Source organism: Rhipicephalus microplus, chromosome 7, assembly GCF_043290135.1.
Source record: "Rhipicephalus microplus isolate Deutch F79 chromosome 7, USDA_Rmic, whole genome shotgun sequence".
NCBI lineage: Eukaryota > Metazoa > Arthropoda > Arachnida > Ixodida > Ixodidae > Rhipicephalus > Rhipicephalus microplus.
In genome coordinates, this window is record NC_134706.1 from 13,474,782 (window position 1) to 13,494,083 (window position 19,302).

At 47.9% G+C, this 19,302-nt stretch overlaps 1 long non-coding RNA gene across 1 annotated transcript; it reads left to right on the plus strand.

Annotated features, from left to right (window-relative positions):
- The first annotated feature begins 7,986 nt into the window (after nucleotides 1–7,986).
- LOC142767287 (uncharacterized) lies at nucleotides 7,987–17,912 on the plus strand. The gene is made up of 5 exons (XR_012884805.1): nucleotides 7,987–8,063; nucleotides 8,875–8,988; nucleotides 12,021–12,095; nucleotides 14,428–14,531; nucleotides 17,708–17,912. It is a non-coding gene; the product is annotated as an uncharacterized LOC142767287 (long non-coding RNA).
- The last annotated feature ends 1,390 nt before the right edge of the window (nucleotides 17,913–19,302 follow it).

Here is a 19,302-nt window from a genome sequence, read left to right on the forward strand (position 1 = left end):
GGTTTATCGATCGATCTGTGGGGTTTAACGTCCCAAAACCACTCTATGATTATGAGAGACGCCGTAGTGGAGGGCTCCGGAAATTTAGACCACCTGGGGTTCTTTAACGTGCACCCAAATCTGAGCACACGGGCCTACAACATTTCCGCCTCCATCGGAAACGCAGCCGCCGCAGCCGGGACTCGAACCCGCGCCCTGCGGGTCAGCAGCCGAGTGCCTTAGCCACTAGACCACCGCGGCGGGGCCCACGGTGGTTTAGTGGCTAAGGTACTCGGCTGCTGACCCGCAGGTCGTGGAATCGAATCCCGACTGTGCCGGCTGCATTTCCGATGGAGGCGGAAATGTTGCAGGCCCGTGTGCTCAGATTTGGGTGCACGTTAAAGAACCCCAGGTGGTCGAAACTTCCGGAGCCCTCCATTACGGCGTCTCTCATAATCATATGGTGGTTTTGGGACGTTAAACCCCACAGATCAATGAAGGGGAATTCAGACGAGGGCGTTCGACGCCCCCTCAAATGCGAAAAAAAGGGATTCTTGCAAAAACAAAATTGCTCAGTGACTGGTCGCCTAAATTTGTGACGTCACTGTGGCATTACACAACCTTTTATCTCAATCATGCGTGCCGCATGCAATCTTCGATCGCTAGAATTTTTGCAGTCAATATTTTTTTTGTACCGTGCCATGTTCGCAAAGAAATCGGGCGCAATTTCCACTAGTATGTGCAAGGCTCGTCTAATGGCGGAGCTTGTGGCCAACCTAGCTTTATTTTGCTTTATAAGCTTGCTAGATATTGCGAAGCTTGGCTATGTAATGTGGAGCGTAGAACACTATTTCATGGCAAAGTAAGAGACATTTGTAGGTATTTTGAAGACTAACAAGTATGCGAACGGGTAAAATATTACGGCTGCGAAAACTATACATCACCAGATAGTCGCCTTCACTTAGTCGCGGGCTTCGTATAGCCTTCGTCTTGGTTTTTTACTGTAATAGTAAAGCTATCGTAGCGAAAATTATGTAAACCGACTCAGTTTAGCGTACCTTTAAGTGTGCTGCACTGTAGTGTACTAAATGTTACACGCGTTGGCTTGATTGCAGCCGTCATCTGTGGCGTCCACCTCAAGTGTCAAAGCGCGCAGCCAAGTGCCAGTCGACGTTGAGCAAAGTGGCTGCTGCCTTTGGGCCGTTTTCGCTCTGTCCGACCGCACGACCGAGTGTTTCGCTTACGTCAAATGCAGTTCTCCGTCGGACAGCGTAGACCCGTGTGACAACCTGTACGAGCAGGTGAGGTTTAAACTAAGGTCGCGGGATCGAATCCAGACCGTGGTTATCGCATTTTGACGAGGTGGAAGGCGAGAGGCCTGCGTTTTTCAATTTAGATACGCATCAACTCGTTCGCGCCATCTGTGCCACTTAATTGTGCGGAGAACAATACTGACAATACGAACTGTCTTGAAGAGCCAGCTCATTTTTTTTTGGTTCTTGAGCTTACGGCGAAAGCAGTGATTGCTTAGAGACGGGCGTTCTACCATTGGACGTTTGTATCCATAATCTGCTGCATTTTAATGTACTGCGTGCTTGTAACACGTATGTTGATCAAAAGGAGGAGCATTATTTTAGCCGAGACACTTCTATACCTCATTTAATGCAAAAAAGGGCCATCGGGGGCGTCGCCATGACTAGTGATGCAAGAGATCACGTGGTGACACCATCCTGACGTAAGAAGTCACCAAAACATTTGCGTGTCATAAAGTTCTCTTAAAACGTAACGTAAGTTTAGGTCAAAGATTACTAAATTTACTATTGCCGGTGCGCACCTTCGGAGCAGAAACCTGGAGCCTTACAAAGAGGGTCCAGCTTGAATTAAGAACGACGCAGCGAACGATGGAAAGGAAAATGATAGGGATAACCTTGAGAGAGAGAGAGGAAGAGAGCAGGTGACATCAGGGAACAAACCGGGGTTAAGGACATCCTAGTTAAAATCAAGAAGAAATGGACTTGGGCCGGGCATGTAGCACGTATACGCAGGATGACCGCTGTTCATTAAGGGTTACTGACTGGATTCCCAGAGAAGGCAAGTGAGTGAGGAGGAGACAGTTAAGTGGACACATGGGATTAGGAAGTTTGCTGTTAAAAGATGGCAGCAGCAAGCACTGGACCGATTCAACTGGCGTAACACGGGAAAGGTCTTTGTCCTGCAGGTTGAAACAGTCACATAGTCGCCTCCGGCGTCAGCCTAACTTGAGTAGCGTATAGTTTCGTCATTCGGGTGTGGTCAAATTTGGACTGGTTTCTGATGTTTTCGTACCCGTTATTGTTCAGCTGTGACTTTCCCTCGTGCACTTTTGGGACCTGTGGCGGAAGTGAATTTACTATTAGCTCATCGTTCTCGCCATGATGGCCAATTTGTCATCGTGCGTATACGCAAGGTCACGTTTTCACTTGTGCATATTTCGCGCCACTAGACGTCCTGTGATGCTTCTCTGTTCGCTTCTTCCGCAACGGCATTTAGTCATCCCGTCTTAAAATGGTAGGATTACGTTTGCTATACTTTCCTTGGCTTCGTTATCTGCATTGTTTTCATCAAGGTTTCGGGAATCAGATATAGTAAGTTCTTAGAGTAGTAGTTTTACCATATTATTGAGCTGTAATGGGATGATGATACCTTATATACTGATGCAGCGGCCTGCTGTGTGGCACCCACTTACGATGTCCCAGCGCGTAGCTTGGCATGGAACCGGACCGACGATGAGCAAAGAAGCTCACATGAGCGTGCTAGGGCGACTTCCTGCTCGCCGCCGAAGGTGAGAACTGCGTCAGTTTATACAGGACATAATTTCCGGACATGAATTTTCGGTTTGCCTAGGGCAAATGCTTGTGGACTTGTGAATAGGCCTCTCCTCCGCATTCTTGTTTTTGTTGTGGCTATGTAACTGATATACAGAACCGGCGCTACACTGTTGCGTCTGGTGGCAGTGTTGTACGTGGTATCGCCGAACGGTCGCATTTTGGCTCCACGCGTTGGGACACGGTGACAGCGAGTTACAAGTTCGTGACAGGTTAGTCGTGATTTTTAGATATGACCAGCCATTTGTGATCATTGTACAGTCATGTGATGCCGTACCAATTGAGGTAAAAATTGCTTCGATACGGTGTGCAGAGCGCCTAGTCGTAGGCGGCTAGATATAGATAAGTCGCCGAAGTACGCTGAAAAATGCTTCGCATCTAAAAACTTAGTGTCAACGATGCTGTGGTGGGCGACGCAGCCGGAACTATACGAACCGAAGGCGATGTGTGCCTGTGCTACGCAGTTCCGTGTTGCAGACATCGCGCGTACACAGGGGGAAGTGCCCAGAGATTCCATGTGCAATTGGGGTAACAACTTTCTTTCCGTGGCAATTATGCAGGCTTTATCCCAGTCGATAGCGTGCGCAGTAGACGCAACGCGTTATGCGAGGGCATTAGAAGCTACTCTCTTGTTTTTGACGTCATTAAAATGTTCCCGAAGCCTTCTTTTGTGATTGCCCGTCTCGCCAATGTATCTGTCTCTCCAACTTATCCTTGACATTTGTGAGACGGCTTCAGAGTTTTCGTGTCGGAACTTGAGCCACTTGGACGTCGTAGCCGCGCAAAACTCGAGCGAGGGCTTCACTGAAGCCTGGGACTTAAGACATCGATGCGCGTTTTCTTGTAGCAATGGTGTGGAATTGAGCCGGGCGCTGCAGTTGTCGCTGCACCGAGTTCATGAAGGAAGGCGGGTATCAGCAGCCAGCTCCCGTCGAACGGTCTCTACATCTTCTACTGCGTCTTCTTCCTTAGAACAAATGTTCCAAGCGCGCTTTACGAGTGAAGACACAACCGAACGTTTATGGCAGAATGGGTGGACAGAATTAAAGCTCAGAAAACGACTGGGGTGTGTATCTTTTCTGCAGACGCTGAATGTCGGGCGCCTATCGTCCCGTTACACGAGGACGTCAAGGAACGAAAGACAACCGTTTGATTCTTCTTCCACGGTAAACTGTATCGCGGCCTCCACAGAATTTAGCTGTTCCAAGAATAGTGGCAGGGCGTCCCGTTGCGAAATACGGAAACAAGCATCCACATATCGAAGGAAAGTCTTGCGCGGGGCAGCAAATGAAGTGAAAGCCCGATTTTCAACAGCCTCCATGGCAAGGTTTGCAGCAGTAACGGACACAGAAGAGCCGATTGCAGTGCCGTGCACCTGCTTGTAGTGTTTGTTCCTGAATATAAATTAGGTGTTCTCTAAGCAGAACAGAAGCAACTTTAACAGATCAGGAACATCGATGGGCGTTCTGTCTGACAATGATTGGTCCGACTCAATGGCTGCCTTGCTTGCACACATCAATTTGCAGACCAACGGTTACACTTGTAAAAAGCGACCGTACATCAAAAGATGCTAGAACTTCATTGTAATGTAGTACCATGTCGCGTACCTTATCAACGAAATCACAAGAATTCCCTAAATGCGTTTCACTTTTTCCAACGAGCGGCGAGAGGGTCCTGTGTAGGTAAGCCGAAAGCTTGTTCAGAGGCGACCTTGTAAACCCATCATTAGGGCGATTCGGGACACCCGTCCTGTAAATCTCAGGCAATCCATACGTAGCTGGCGCTGATCCATTGTTACAAAGAAGACAGTTATATAAAGACTTGTGTTGAGGCGGCACGAAGCAAAAGACGTCTGATGGAAGCTTTTGGAGGTCCCTTTGCAACTTTGCTGTTGAGTCGCTATGTAGTAGAAGGTACGTGCTGGCATCCTAGAGAAGGCCGTAACTTTGTTCACGTAGGACTTGCATAAATCTCTCATCATGCATAGTGCTCAAGAGTACATCGGACTAAGCAAACGACCACATGCTGTGTTACAGGGGTGTTTTCTTCTCGGTACAACCATAGGACCGACTGTTTTGTCTACGTCAAGGAGCAGGCCTGGGCCGTCACCTCGGCCCTTACGACGACCTGTACGACCACGTAAGCTTGAGCCGATGATAAAGCCGGAATGCTCAAACGACCATCGTGCCAAGACGCAGAACGTTTTCGGTTTGCCTAGTATATATGCTTGTGGACGTGTTAATAGGCCTTTCCTCCGCATTCTAGTTTTTGTTGAGGTCACCTAACTGACATACAGCGCCGGTACCACATCGTTGCGTCTGGTAGCAGTGTTGTACGGGGCATCACTGAACGGTCGCATTTTGCTCGACGCACTGGGACACGGTGACAGCGAATCACAATTTCGTGAGAAGTACGTCGAGATATTTAGATAAGACCAGCCATTCGTGGTCATTGGACAGTCATGCTATGCCGTAGCGATTGAGGTAAAAATCGCATTATCGATACGGTATGTAGAGCGCCTAGTCATAGTACGCTGAAAAAATGCTTCGCAATTAAAAACTCGGTGTCAACGATGCTGTGGTGGACGGAGCAGCCGGAACTATACGAACCGAAATCAACGTGTACCTGTGCTACGAATCTTAGGCTTGTGATTTTGTCAGTGCCCCTCTAAAGCAACAGGTCTGAAATCCACGTTGAGCAAAGACAGGAGCAGCAGTTTGGACAGGAGCAATGCAGCATGACACTGGTGAGAACCACGTTCGTGCTTCTGACGAAATGCAGGAAGAATTTTAGGTTCTGAAGCTGTTCTCGTCTAGTAAATGTCGCTGTGCTAACTTGTTCAGTCGTAGTGGTCTACTGGTGGTGGTGTTGGTGGTGGTGGTTAGAAGAGCAGAAAGGCACCTAATTTATGCAGCGCCGTCGGGAGCACGGCGCAGTGCCTGCGGAGAAGGGAAACGGGAGAAAAGTGGAAAGATCAAACGATTAAGTAAGCAGTGGCACAGTCATCTTCAGCACGAACAGCAGTCCGGAAGCAAGGGTAGGGGTGGCAAGGGGCCCGTCTCAGCGGTAGGCCACAATTCCCTTCTCGTCCAGGAACTCCACCTATGGTCTACTGTGGCAAACCGCCATTGCAATGTTGCCAATCGGGGTCCTCTTGAATCGGCCCTGTCTACGCGTTAAGCAGATTTCCGGAGGAAAAATGGGGCACATTTTTATAGAGCAATGCAGCGATCTAAGCAGGAAATGGAGGATGGTTGAGATTGAAAATGAAGTAATTTTGGTTATCTACTGTATAGCATCATTCATTCCTCCTTAATCGTAGGGGTGCGCTGCGGCGTTCCGTGTTTGTGAAGCATCGCGTCGTGCACCTCTTGAAGCTGCCGAATCCACGTTCAGCATAGCCAGCCTAAGCAGGCGTGTGGACATTCGATGGAACAACGTGTAAAAAACAAAGCGGTACTGTGGTTCTTTTGCAGCGGCTTACTGTGGCATCAACCTCGGTAGTCTGCGAGCAGCCGTGCAGTCTGGCCTTGGAGCTGGGTCGACGTTGAGCAAAGCAGCTGATCGTAATGGAGAAGCTTCTGGCGACTGTTGTTGGTGAGAAGCCTAAAAGCTGCGAAGACAAACTTGTACATAGGCGAAAATTGTATGTATGCATTGAGGAACAATGAAGGTAATGTCGCAAGTAGAGGCCGGATTTTGGGCAAATGCCTATTTTTTTCCTTGCGTTCCTATCGTGCCACTGTTGTGCTTATTTTGCATGTTTGAGCCTAAATTCTTATAAATGCATAAAAAAGCCTATTTTCAATATTGGTGCCTATACGAACACTATTTAACCCCAAATTTTGCTTTCGAGTACAATTTGAGATCTTCATTCATGTTACTAGGCAAAACTGACCTTTAGGAATCCTATACTGGGTGCAACCCAGTACAACCATAAAAGTTCCGGAAAGGAACAGCTAGCAGCCGTGAAATGGGACGCTCAGGCCACATTACGCCACCGCACTGAGATAATTGCGGGCGGTTAGAGACGGGAGAGGAAAAAAACGCTATTTCTGCAATTCTAAATGGGAGCTTGAACCAAGTAATACAGTGTAATGTACCTAGCGGGAAGAGGAGGTGGCAAGAAGGGTGGCGTCTATGGCCAAGGACCAGGCGGGCTGCTCTTCCAGCCGGTTCTTGTCCAGTGCTCCCACAGAATTGAAGCACGTCCTAGAAGACCTGGGTGTGTATGGTGGTGGTAGTAGCAAAAAGGGTTGACGGGTAACGGTAGGCGCCCCTGTGCAGCCGCAGGAAGGAAAACGAATAGAAAAACCACGGAGTGACCCAGTGGAAAGTACACTTTTTCTTTTGTTTTAAATAACTTCTTAAAGGACGCTTCACCATGTCACACGACAGATCTTATTCAGGCACTGGAAGTCGTTGCCTGAATAATTGCTTTGTACAGGATGTAGAAGTACCTGGCAAGATCCGATGCAGCGACCATAGAATTGCCTAGTGTCTGGTCGCCGAAATTTGTGACGTCACTGTTGCCATATGCTAAGGACAACTTGGTTCTGTTCCATATTTCTCCAAAATTTCAGAAAAAAACAGAAAAAAAGTGTAGGATTTTTGTTCAGTCTGTGAGCAGCCGAGCTGTCTGGCCTTGGAGCTGGGTCGACGTTGAGCAAAGCAGCTTATCGTAATGGAGAAGCTTCTAGCAACTGTTGTTGGTGAGAACTATGCCAGTTTCTGACGTCTTAAGTATGTAGGTGTCACTTTTTTTGCATTACGAACACATTATCTCTGGCCCACTGAAAGCGCAATGTAATTTTACTTCGCTTTCACCGACTGAGAACTACTCAGTACCTAGTGGACACCTCGAAATATCGTTACGTCAAAGCATTCGGTGCGACCATTTCAAGGTGACGTAGCCACGCGCCTTTTCACATCGCGCAGTTTGTCGCTAGCCAAAAGCTTTCTGGCGGCAAGCGCGGCGAGCTTGAAATTTCGACATGACAATTATCCAATGCGAGAAAAATCATTTTCCTCTTTTGCATACCTTTAATGTGTACAGTTGTTCGGCACTATTGTTATGGCACGCTATGCCCCATTTGCTTCAACTGCAGCGGCCTATACTGTGGCATCCGCCTTGGTGGTTTCCGCGCGATGCCTTGGAACCGGGCCAACGTTGAGCAATGATGCGCACCGCCGCGGGCCACTTGCCACTGACGAGCATAGGTCAGTACTATGACGGTTTGCAGGTTTACATCAGGCGCCAAATGCTTTACGAGGCCACGTTGTCGACGACGTTCAAGAGGTCTTGAGCCAGAAGCCAGAGACGCGGCGCCTTCGGGCACTGAAACGAGCAACCGAGCATCCGAACATGCCGTCATATGAGCGTCTCTCTGCTCTTCGACCGATTTATTATTATTATTATTATTATTATTATTATTATTATTATTATTATTATTATTCTGCCAGTCAACTCAGTCCTGTGCTTGCAGCTGCCACTTTATACCCGTTAGTTACCCTTAAGGACCAGCGGTTATCCTGTCTACGCGCTACATTTCCGGCCCATGTCCATTTCCTCTTTTTGATTTCAACTATGATATCCTTAACACCGGCTTCTTCCCTGATCCACTCTTGCCTCTTATCTCTTAAGGTTACACCATTGCTCGCTGCGTAGTCCTCAATTTGACCTGAACTCTCTTTGTAAGTCCCCAGGTCTCAGCTCCGTAGCTAAGTACCGGCAAGATTCAGCTGTTATATACCTTCCTCTTGAGGGATAGCTGAAATCTACCTCTCAAGATTTGAGAGTGCTTGGCAAATGTGTTCCACGCCATTCGTATTCTTCTGGTTACTTCCATCTGGTGGTAGAAGGTATTCAAGATCCGTAAATTATTGCGTTCGGCGAATTCTTTCATCGTGTTTAGTGTACTTTCAAAGAGTGCAGGAAACCAGTGGAAATTGGCATTGTGGAGCCGCTCTGAAATGTTGACTGCGAGACTAAAGGTTCGGATACATTACGCACTGTTTGCTTCTTTTTCAGGGGCCTTCTGTGGAATCCACCTCGATGGACCCTGCGCATAGCGCTGTAACCGGGACGACGGTGAGCAAAGAAGTGAACCACAGTGGCCCACCGATCTGCCACTGAGCAGCACTGGTGGGTACTTCGTCAAGCCACACTTAGCATTCGTAGTAAGTGACGTTCATTTCACACATTTCTAGTCTTTACCATAGCTTTAGTTATCGCCACTGTAGTTTGCAGGATTTAGGGCCCCAGTCGTAAAGATTTTATTTTCCCTTGGCCCTCCAAGGCCATCGTAGCCGGAGCTCCATGAAGCACTTAGTACACTGTAAGCTCGCCAATGCGACACAACCACATTCCTTCAATCAGGTAATTCAGACGTAGTCTCTTGTGTCGGTAACGTACCGTCAACTGGCTTTAAACCGTCATTTCCGTCTTATTCGGCCGTTACCCGGTAATTCGGCTAACTCTCGAAGAGTGCCAAGCGCTACAGACGTGAGACGTGAAAAAAAAGCAAAAACGGCGTTTACGGACGTTGAGGAAGGAAGAAGAAAGGAGGGAGCATACGTCACACAAGCAAAGGCCACCGTGTCACGGCCCCACACGTCATCAAAACGGCAGGCCATGTTTTAGCACTCCAGATGGCGTTCCGTTTCCCAACCGGAGGTCTTGAGTTACTGTCACATTGTGAACGAAGTTTCGAGTGCTGCTGGAAGAGCGAAACTGCGACATCATGCAAACGAAACGATATGAACTAGCAAGATACACTGTTTTGTACCACTGGAAGTGCGAAAGTGCGATATCATGCAAAAGACACGTCGCAGCACGAAACGATGCAAACCAGCGAGATGTATACAGCGTTTTGTATATTGCTAGAAATGTGAAGCTGCGATTTTAGACAGCTCTTATGCAAAAGTGCGGAATTCACGTATTCATGAAAAAAATGAAGTGAATCGACGTAATATAATAGTAGGGTTTATGTATACAAAATAAGCACATATAAGCTACAAACGATGTGGTAACGACGCTTCAGCCTAATTTCAGGTAAACATGTTTCAAGTTACTTATTGAGCCACGGTCACTTTTTGAACAAAGTTTTTGAACTTTTATAGTAAATATTAATTCATTCATTCATTCAGTCATGTTTTCGTCATTCATTCGGCAATCCCTAAATTCGGTTAAATCCGGCAGTTCTTCCCGCGAAATCCGCGCTAACAAACTTTCACGGTACTAACTAATAGTTTTTATCAAACGTGAAATGCTCCCAAAACACAAGCAACTCGGACGAACGTTTTCTTTACAGTATTACAATCTTTTTACCATTATTTTTGGCATATGTGCTTAACGAGTGTTGTAACTATACATGCTGCTTTACAGGTGGCGCTTTTCTCTCGGTGCAACCATCCGGCCGCGAAGAGGAGTCTTCCGCGGCCGAAGCGTCGACCCTTGCGACGTCCTGTATGACCACGTAAGGCGGAGCCAATGAAAAAGCCAAAATGCGCAAACTATACCGTCATGTCGCTACGCAGAACGTTTTCGGCGGATTGCCTATAGTGTGTGCGTGGGCTTGCTAACGGGCCTCTTGGAACACACCCCTCCCTTTGTTGCTTTTAACGTGATAAAATTAAAAACTCTCAAACATTTCCCCGAGGGTGAACATGGTTAAGTGCGAATACAGGGGGTGATGCTATGAGGAGTATTTATTTATTCGCACTATTATATTTATTAATCACACTATGGTGCCTTTATGATGTAATGGTTCCTGGGAATCGCAATTTGATCACACGGGGGAGTTTACGTTAACTCACTGGCGAATGCCAACGGATTTTAACTTTACTCCCCCTCACGACCCGCTCTCGACGGGAGACTGAGAGAGAAGGCGGGCGCGCGAGAGAGAGGGGTGCGCGCGCAGCTGCAGCGAGCGAGGAGAGCGGAGGAGCGAGCGAAGGGGGAGGGGGTATAAGGCGCGTTACTGACACAGATATCAGCGTCGCGTCCGTGGCTTATTCGGTAGAGCGTCGCGCTGCGGCCCGCCAAGTCCTCTTTCTTTTAAAGATAGAGAGAAGACTGCGGACGCCGCCGACGGCGGTGGATGGTTTGGGGTCGCTTATAAAGTGGATTCACACTTAATAGAGCTCGTTTCACGTTAAATCCGGCGTCATCGTTGGCAGTTTTTGAGCGACAAATGCTGCGCGCCACCGTTAAAGATTTCGTTGTTTAAAGCAAGTGCAGAGTAGAATCCCCGCTTTTTCGTTTGTCCATGAAGACTATACGATGACAATTTGGTTGGGCTATTAAGCACTCTTTGACCACATCTTAATGCTTCACTGACACAAGCTACTGCCCGATTTCGCATGCCTCTATACAAGATCCAACGGCGTGGCAAGCAAGTGTTCTACAACGCAGTCACTCGTCTTCCTGGAAATGGTTAAAAAATGAGTTCTTAAAACTGCAGTGCAAATAACATTCATTCTTTCCAAACATTTGCGTCCTGCATACAGGCTTCACAATAAAACATTTAATATCGCATCAATATTGCGTGGTACAAGCGTATACATTGACATCTGGCGTAAAAACACGATTCTCGAAATTAGTTTCTGGTTTAAAGCCTGCCATCCACATCAAAAGGTACACACGTTACAGCGCTTAATTGAAAGATTGGGTGTGTTGGTGTAACATAAATAGTGCTTAACAGCGCATACAGGAGAAGGAAGAAGAGATGAGGAAGAAGGATGAGACACGCAAAAGAAAGCCCCACCGCCTCGCCGATCGAGTCAGGACCCCCCACGCTTCGTTGCTACACCTGATGACTCGATGCCTCTCACTGCAGATTAAGAGTGTCTCAACTGCCGTAACAAGCGAAATCGATCTGCGCAGCGAAAAGACGTGCGCTTGTGGCACACAGGGTTTGCGAATCTCCCAAACAATATGCTACTCGTGCCGGGGAAGCCCTAGATGTTGACCTAGAAAAAATAGTGTCAACGATGCTGTTGTTGACGGAGCAGTCGCAACTATACGAACCGAAATCGATGTGTGCCTGCGTTGCGCAGTTCCCCAGGTTTTATAATACCGCTTCTTACTTACGTTGGCCGTGCAGAAATTTCTTGCTAAGCAAACGACCACATGCTGTGTTACAGGGATGTTTTCCTCTCGGTGCAACCATATAGGACCGACTGTTTTGTCTACGTCATGGAGCAGGCCTGGGCTGTCACATCGACACTTAAGACGACCTGTACGACCACGTAAGTTGGAGCCGATGACAAAGCCGTAATGCTCAAACGACCATATTCTCCAGAAACAGAGCGTTTTCGGTTTGCCTAGTGTAAATGCTTGAGGACTTGTTGATAGGCTTCTCCCCCGCATTCTCGTTTTTTGTTGTGGCCGCGTACTGATATACAGCATCGGTACTACACTGTTGAGTCTGGTAGCAGTGTTGTACGTGGTATTGCCGAATGGTCGCATTTTAACGCTGTAGCGGTAAAAAAGCTCTTGTCGCAGAAACCCCGCTGCTGGCGTCGGCCCCGTTGGTTGTGACCAAAAAATCAAGTTGCAGAGATCGCCGCGGGAGGCCGCTACTTGTCCACACGAGTGCGCGCGATCACACTAAATAGTTACCCATTCGAAGAAAAAAAAAAGTGCTCAAGGTCACGAGGCGTGGTAGTTCCTTTGCGCCTGCCACCCCTCTCTGCTTAGCTTCCAGCGCTTTCGTCGAGACGACAGAAGAGATAATACAATTGCAGCAAGCGACAAATCTTTGCAACTCTACTCGCACTGAACGGATTCTTAAAATTGTTTGCGGCGTTGAATTGTGAGGCAATAAGCTCTCCCGGTGAATTCTCTCCATGGTTACTTGAAAGTGTTTCAGGGCCACTTTAACGCATTTTGTTCGACCGGTGTCACGACGAAAACGAGCCTATTCGACGATAATAGTGCGCACTGGTACAATCTACTGTGTGCGTGTGCGGGCGTGTGTGCGTATGTAACAAAACATATTGTAGATGATATAACACCACAACAAGGATGTCCTATTCCCCCGCCGCGGTGGTCTAGTGGCTAAGGTACTCGGCTGCTGACCCGCAGGTCGCGGGCTCAAATCCCGGCTGCGGCGGCTGCATTTCTGATGGAGGCGGAAATGTCGTAGGCCCGTGTGCTCAGATTTGGGTGCACGTTAAAGAACCCCAGGTGGTCAAAATTTCCGGAGCCCTCCACTACGGCGTCTCTCATAATCATATGGTGGTTTTGGGACGTTAAACCCCACAAATCAAATCAATCAATTCAATCAGGATGTCCTGTTTACACGATATAAGGGCAAACTTGTGCCCAAAACTAAAGGAATTACGCAGCAGCTGGGTAAAGGAACAGAACGTCCGTAGTCCTCGCGAACCTCTGCCTCGAGCATCGTCGTTTTCGTTTTAACCTGCGCTGGCCGCTCGGTCGAAGTTCGTGCGCATACGGGACCCGCTTGCCCATTGCAAACGAAACGATACGAACTAGCAAGATCAAGCGTTTTGTACCACTGAAGGTGCGAAAGTGCGACACCACGCAAACGACATGTTGATTCGTAGGGTTTATCGTACCGAAACCACCATATGATTATGAGAGACGCTGCAAACGACATGTTACAGCACGAAACGATGCAAACCAGCGAGATACAACCTTTTGTACCGCTATAGAAGTGCGAAACTGCGATTTTAGACTGCTCTTACGGAAATGTGTGGAATTCGCGTATTCGTGAAAAAAATTCAAGTGAATTGACGTATTAGTAGGATTTATGTATGCAAATTACGCAAATATAAGCCTAAAACGATGTGGTAACGACGCTTCAGTCTAATTTCGGGTAAACACGTTTCGGGTTACTTACTGAGCCGCGGTCACCTTCTTAAACTAATAAATATTACTTCACTGTTTGCGTCGTTCATTCGACAATCGGTCAAGTTGGTATTCGGTCAAATCGGACAGTTCTCTCCGCGAAATCCGCGCTAACCGATTTTCACGGTACTAATCGATAGTATTTATTAAACGTGAAATGCTCCCCCAACACAAGCAACTCAGACGAACGTTTAGGCGTGTGTTGCTTGCGCGAGTGTCTGAACTTCAACGAATGCAGTTGCAGGCGTCTCTTGTGGCGGTGCCGTCATGCAGCGCTTCTGTTTTTCGCGATGTCTGCCTTACAATAATAATAAGTATGCACTTAGCGGTTGAAGAGCGTACTAGGGGCCCGATTTTGCTATCGCATTCAACCACCTAAAGGCGAAGCTTAAGGGTCCACCAATTTTCGCTCCACGCGTCGGGACACGGTGACAGCGAGTCACGAGTTCATGACATATTAGCCGTGACTTTTAGATATGACCAGCCGATCGTGATCATTGTACAGTTATGCTATGTCGTGCTAATTGAGGTAAAAAATCGCGTTATCGATACGGTATGTTGAGCGTCTAGTCGTAGGAACTATACGAACCAAAATCGATGTGTGCCTGTGCTACTCGGTTCCCCGGGTTTCATAATACCGCTTCTCACTTGTATTGGCCGTGCAGAAATGTCTTGCTAAGCAAACGACCACATGCTGTGTTACAGGGATGTTTTCCTCTCGGTGCAACCATATAGGACCGACTGTTTCGTCTACGTCATGGAGCAGGCCGGGTGGTCACATCGGCACTTACGACGACCAGTACGACCATGTAAGTTTGAGCCGATGACAAAGCCGTAATGCTCCAACGACCATCTTCTCCACAAACAGAACGTTTTCGGTTTGCCTCATGTAAATGCTTCTGGACTTGTTAATAGGCCTCTCCTCAGCATTCTCGTTTTCGTTGTGGCCGCGTACATGATATACAGAACCGGTACTACACTGCTGCGTCTGGTAGCAGTTTTGTACGTGGTATCACCGAACGGTCGCATTTTGCTCCACGCGTTGGGACACGGTGACAGCGAGTCGAAATTTCGTGACAAGTTTGTCGCGATGTTTAGGTATGACCAGCCATTCGTGATAATTGTACAGTCATGTTATGCTAGATATAGACAAGTCGCCGAAGTAGGCTGAAAAATACTTCGCATTTCAAAACTTCCAGGTGGCGGACGCCATTCAAATTGAGTAAAACGCACTTGAAAACTTCCAGGTGGCGGACACCACTCAAATTGAGTAAAATGCTAATGCATACTGAGTAATCAAATGAAGGACGCATCATGTCGGTGCCCCTTTAAAGCAATAGGTTTGACACTTGTTTTCTTTTCTGTAATTGCAGCGCTTTACTGTGGCATAGTCATATAAAGCCGAATCGACGTTGGGCAAAGGCAGGAGCAGCAGTTTGGACAGGAGGAATGCAGCATAACACTAGTGAGAACTACGTTCATGCTTGTGATGAAATACAGAAAGAAGATATTTTGGTTCTGAAGCTGCCCTCGTCTGATTGAGAGAAGCCGTAGTGGAGGGCTCCGGAAATTTCGACCACCTGGGGCACCTAAATCTGAGCACACGGGCCCTACATTTCCGCTTTCATCGGAAATGCAGTCGCCGCAGCCGGGATTCGATACCACAACCTAAGGGTCAGCAGCCGTGTACCTTAGCCACTAGACCACCACGGCGGGGCGTGTAGTGAATGTCGTAGTGCTAACTTGTTCAATCGTAGCACTCTACTGTGGCACACAAACATTGTGACGTTGCCGATCGGGGTCCTCTTGAATCGGTCGAGACTATACGTTAAGCAGATTTCCGGAAGAGAAAATTGATTGATTGATATGTGGGGTTTAACGTCCCAAAACCACTATATGATTATGAGAGACGCCGTAGTGGAGGGCTCCGGAAATTTAGACCACCTGGGGTTCTTTAACGTGCACCCAAATCTGAGCACACGGGCCTACAACATTTCCGGAAGAGAAAAGGGGCACTTTCTTATGATATGAGAGACGCCGTAGTGCAGGGCTCCGGAAATTTCGACCACTTGGGGTTCTTTAACGTGCACCCAAATCTGAGCACACGGGCCTACCTTAGCCACTAGACCACCGCGGCGGGGCAATTTTAACTCATGGATTAGGAGATGTTAACACATCACGGAATACAAGAAATCCGTGGCCATAGCACAAGCGAAAAGGTGATCGTCAGGGAGCATTCATTTCCTGAATTTCAACTCGGGATCCTAAATGCGGCCGTCTTAAGAAGCGATCTAAGCAGCATGATAATAGAAAGAATTCAGAGGATGGTTGTGATTAAAAATGAAGTAGTTTTGGTTGAGATGCTACCCTCATCTACCGTAGCATACTTCCTTCCTCTCTTGAATTGCACTGATGTGCTGCGGCATCCAGTGTTTGTGAAGAATCATGTCGTGGTCCTCTTGAAGCTGCCGAATCCACGTTCAGCTTAAGCAGACGTGGGGACATTCCATGGAACAACGTTGCAAAAACAACGGTGAGAACTCTGAGGATTCTGAAACAACACGTTATTTTCGTTCTGAAACTGTTCTCATCTGCTGAAACTTCATTGTTCGCCCTTCCGCCACAGTGGTCTACTGTGGAATCCAGACATTACTACTTCAGTGGTCGGGCTCCACTTCAAGCAAGTGAGAGAACGTTACGCGTAGGCGGTGTAAGCAGAAATATGGACATCCAAAGCAGCTATACGCTGCCAAGCAACCTCGTTGAGTTCTTGTCGCTACACCCATATCTCTGGACACAAGATGTCGGCGGAATCTCCACGATTTAGAACAAAGGAGAGGAACAACAGCCGCAGCCGTTCAACAATGACTGATTTATGCGCAAATAAGATACAAACGGGAAACCCTGGTATAGGAGGCATTAGATTTGTGGGGTTTAACGTCCCAAAACCACCATATGATTATGAGAGACGCCGTAGTGGAGGGCTCCGGAAATTTCGACCACCTGGGGCTCATTAACGTGCACCCAAATCTGATTACACGGGCCTACAACATTTTCACCTCCATCAGAAATGCAGCTGCCGCAGCCGGGATTTGAGCCCGCGACCTGCGGGTCAGCAGCCGAGTACCTTAGCCACTAGACCACCACGGCGGGGCGGTGTAGGAGGCATGAAAAGGCTCACTTTATTCAACAAATGCCGTAGTACTTTTCGTCGGACACTGTTACTCAAGGTGGTCATTGCAAGTATTCAGTCTTTAACATCGTCACTCTCCCCCACCACCTTAGGAGGTGGGGAGGGGGGGGGGATAGTTGTGTGGTTTTGTGGGCGTGGAAGCGTCTTCCCACAATCATTCGTTGTGTTCGTCAGCACAGGCTGTCGGCACAGCTATGGGTGCACAGTGGCGTGTGTGTGTTTTTAGCGCGAAGGCTTGTATCCTTACCGATTACGTGACAGGACTTTATAGTGTCTGAACATGGATGTGTGCAGTTGCAGGCGACATTTTTATATCCAAGAAGTCTTTTCTTTTCTCAAGACCAAATCCATAAAGTTGCATGTACGCTACTTCGACCATACGAAAAGGAGCTCCCAGTTGATGAGCCAAATGCTGCTTCTTGTTTGAATCGCATCGAGCGTGATCCATCAAATTTTCGCTGCGTCATCCCCTCAGGACTAAGACATATATGGGTGCGTTCAATTCGTTGCACGTGTAACCTACTAGCTCTGCCTCTAGGCCGATTGGTTGAATTGTGTTTATTTCAGAAGGTAAATATGTAACTGCGGAGGAGGGAACACGCCGCTCAGTTGCGGCTTGTCCAAGCTGACTGAAAACAAAAAATAAAATAGTATAATGTCTTACCTTTCCGCGTAAACGAAAATAAAATATTTTCGTGTGAAACATCACTTTGTATCTATGGGTTGAATTCCAGTGCGGATTTTAATAGATAAATTATTCAATTGCTGCAACTGCTCCTCGCGTGCTTGCAGGAGACTGTTCACACGTCCCCTGCTGCTATTATGAGGTCGACGGCGCGTGCCTCAAGGCATGACACTGCTCATCACGCGCTGCTTAAGCGAAGGCGGCAGCTGGGGCGAGGGCCACATCTACGCTGCGTCACGGCTTGAGGCGAGGTACCATCGGAGAATGATGACGTCACAGACACCAGTGCTTTGTCAGTTCCGGTAAAGCATGCCCCCCCCCCCCCCCCCCCCCCCGGCGATGATACGGCCACGCGCCGCTTGGGCGAAGGCAGCAACGGCAAGGACACGTACGCTACCCTAGGACTTACGAAGAATGAAGACTTGAGCACTACTCTGTTTCAACGCATCTGGCAACGCACGTAACAATCTTACCTTCAGGGTGCCGCGGTATGGCACAGTGCAGTGACAATTGCGAACATTGTAGTGTTTATTTGTAGAAATTTACGTTGCCGATTTTTCGTGGGGATAACGCGCTTAAGTGGTGGTGTTCATGGCGACGGTGCTGGTTTTTGGTTCATTCTCACTTGAACTTGAAACGACATCATATGCGTACCACGTGAACCCATGAATGGGTTCACGTGGTGGGATAAAAAGTTCACGTGGTGGGATAAAAAGCTGACTCGGATAAAAAGTTCAATAAAGCTGTATGTGCTTTTGCAGAAGTACAAAGGCCTTGCAATAAAGCCTGTATTTAATTACGCTGGAAGAAAAGCAAAGGGAAGCACCAATTTCCCATAAGGCATTTTTGAGGTACAGATGTATGTATGTATGTATGTATGTATGTATGTATGTATGTATGTATGTATGTATGTATGTATGTATGTATGTATGTATGTATGTATGTATGTAGCCACCGGTGGCACATACCCACTCTAGTTCGCGTATGCGCCACAGGTGCAGTCTAGCCACTAGTCTAGCGCGGCCATGCCACCTCTCCTTTAGTGCTTGGAATGTGCGCTGGATGGCGGTACATATATATGATGAAAGGATGCTATATAGCGGTACTTAAAGTGTTAATTAGATAAATGGATGGACGAGCAGAGAGATAGATTCACGGACGGACGGATAGACGCATGAACCGACGGGTGGACGCACGGACGGACGGATGGACGGACGGAAGCGCGGACGGGCTGACGGCGCTTCGCCCCACTCATCGTCATTCAGTCCGTGGATATGGTGCAATTTTTACTGTGCATGTTGTCGCGTTTGCTTTGTGCAAACTGCTTTTCGTCGCGCGACTATGTCATTCATTTCACTAAATATGTGGCGATGTACTCGAGCCACTCGCCATACAACGGGTACTCACCTCACAAACATTATTCTTCTAACGCCGTGTTCTCGCGTACGAAACACCGTTATGGACGCTACGCAATGCATTCGAATTTCCTGTCGATTCCCTCCGGGGAGGTGGGGGAATTTTTTCGTTGACCGGCTACAAGTTCAGCAAAGTAAGCAGTTTGATTCTGCGATCTACAGTCTGCTCCCGACGTGGACGTCACGACCCCGTGACAGTATAAATGTGAATTGTCTCCTACCTGCCTCGTCCCGTCGTGGTAGTCTAGTAACTAGGGCACTCGGCTGCTGACCCGCAGGTCGCGGGA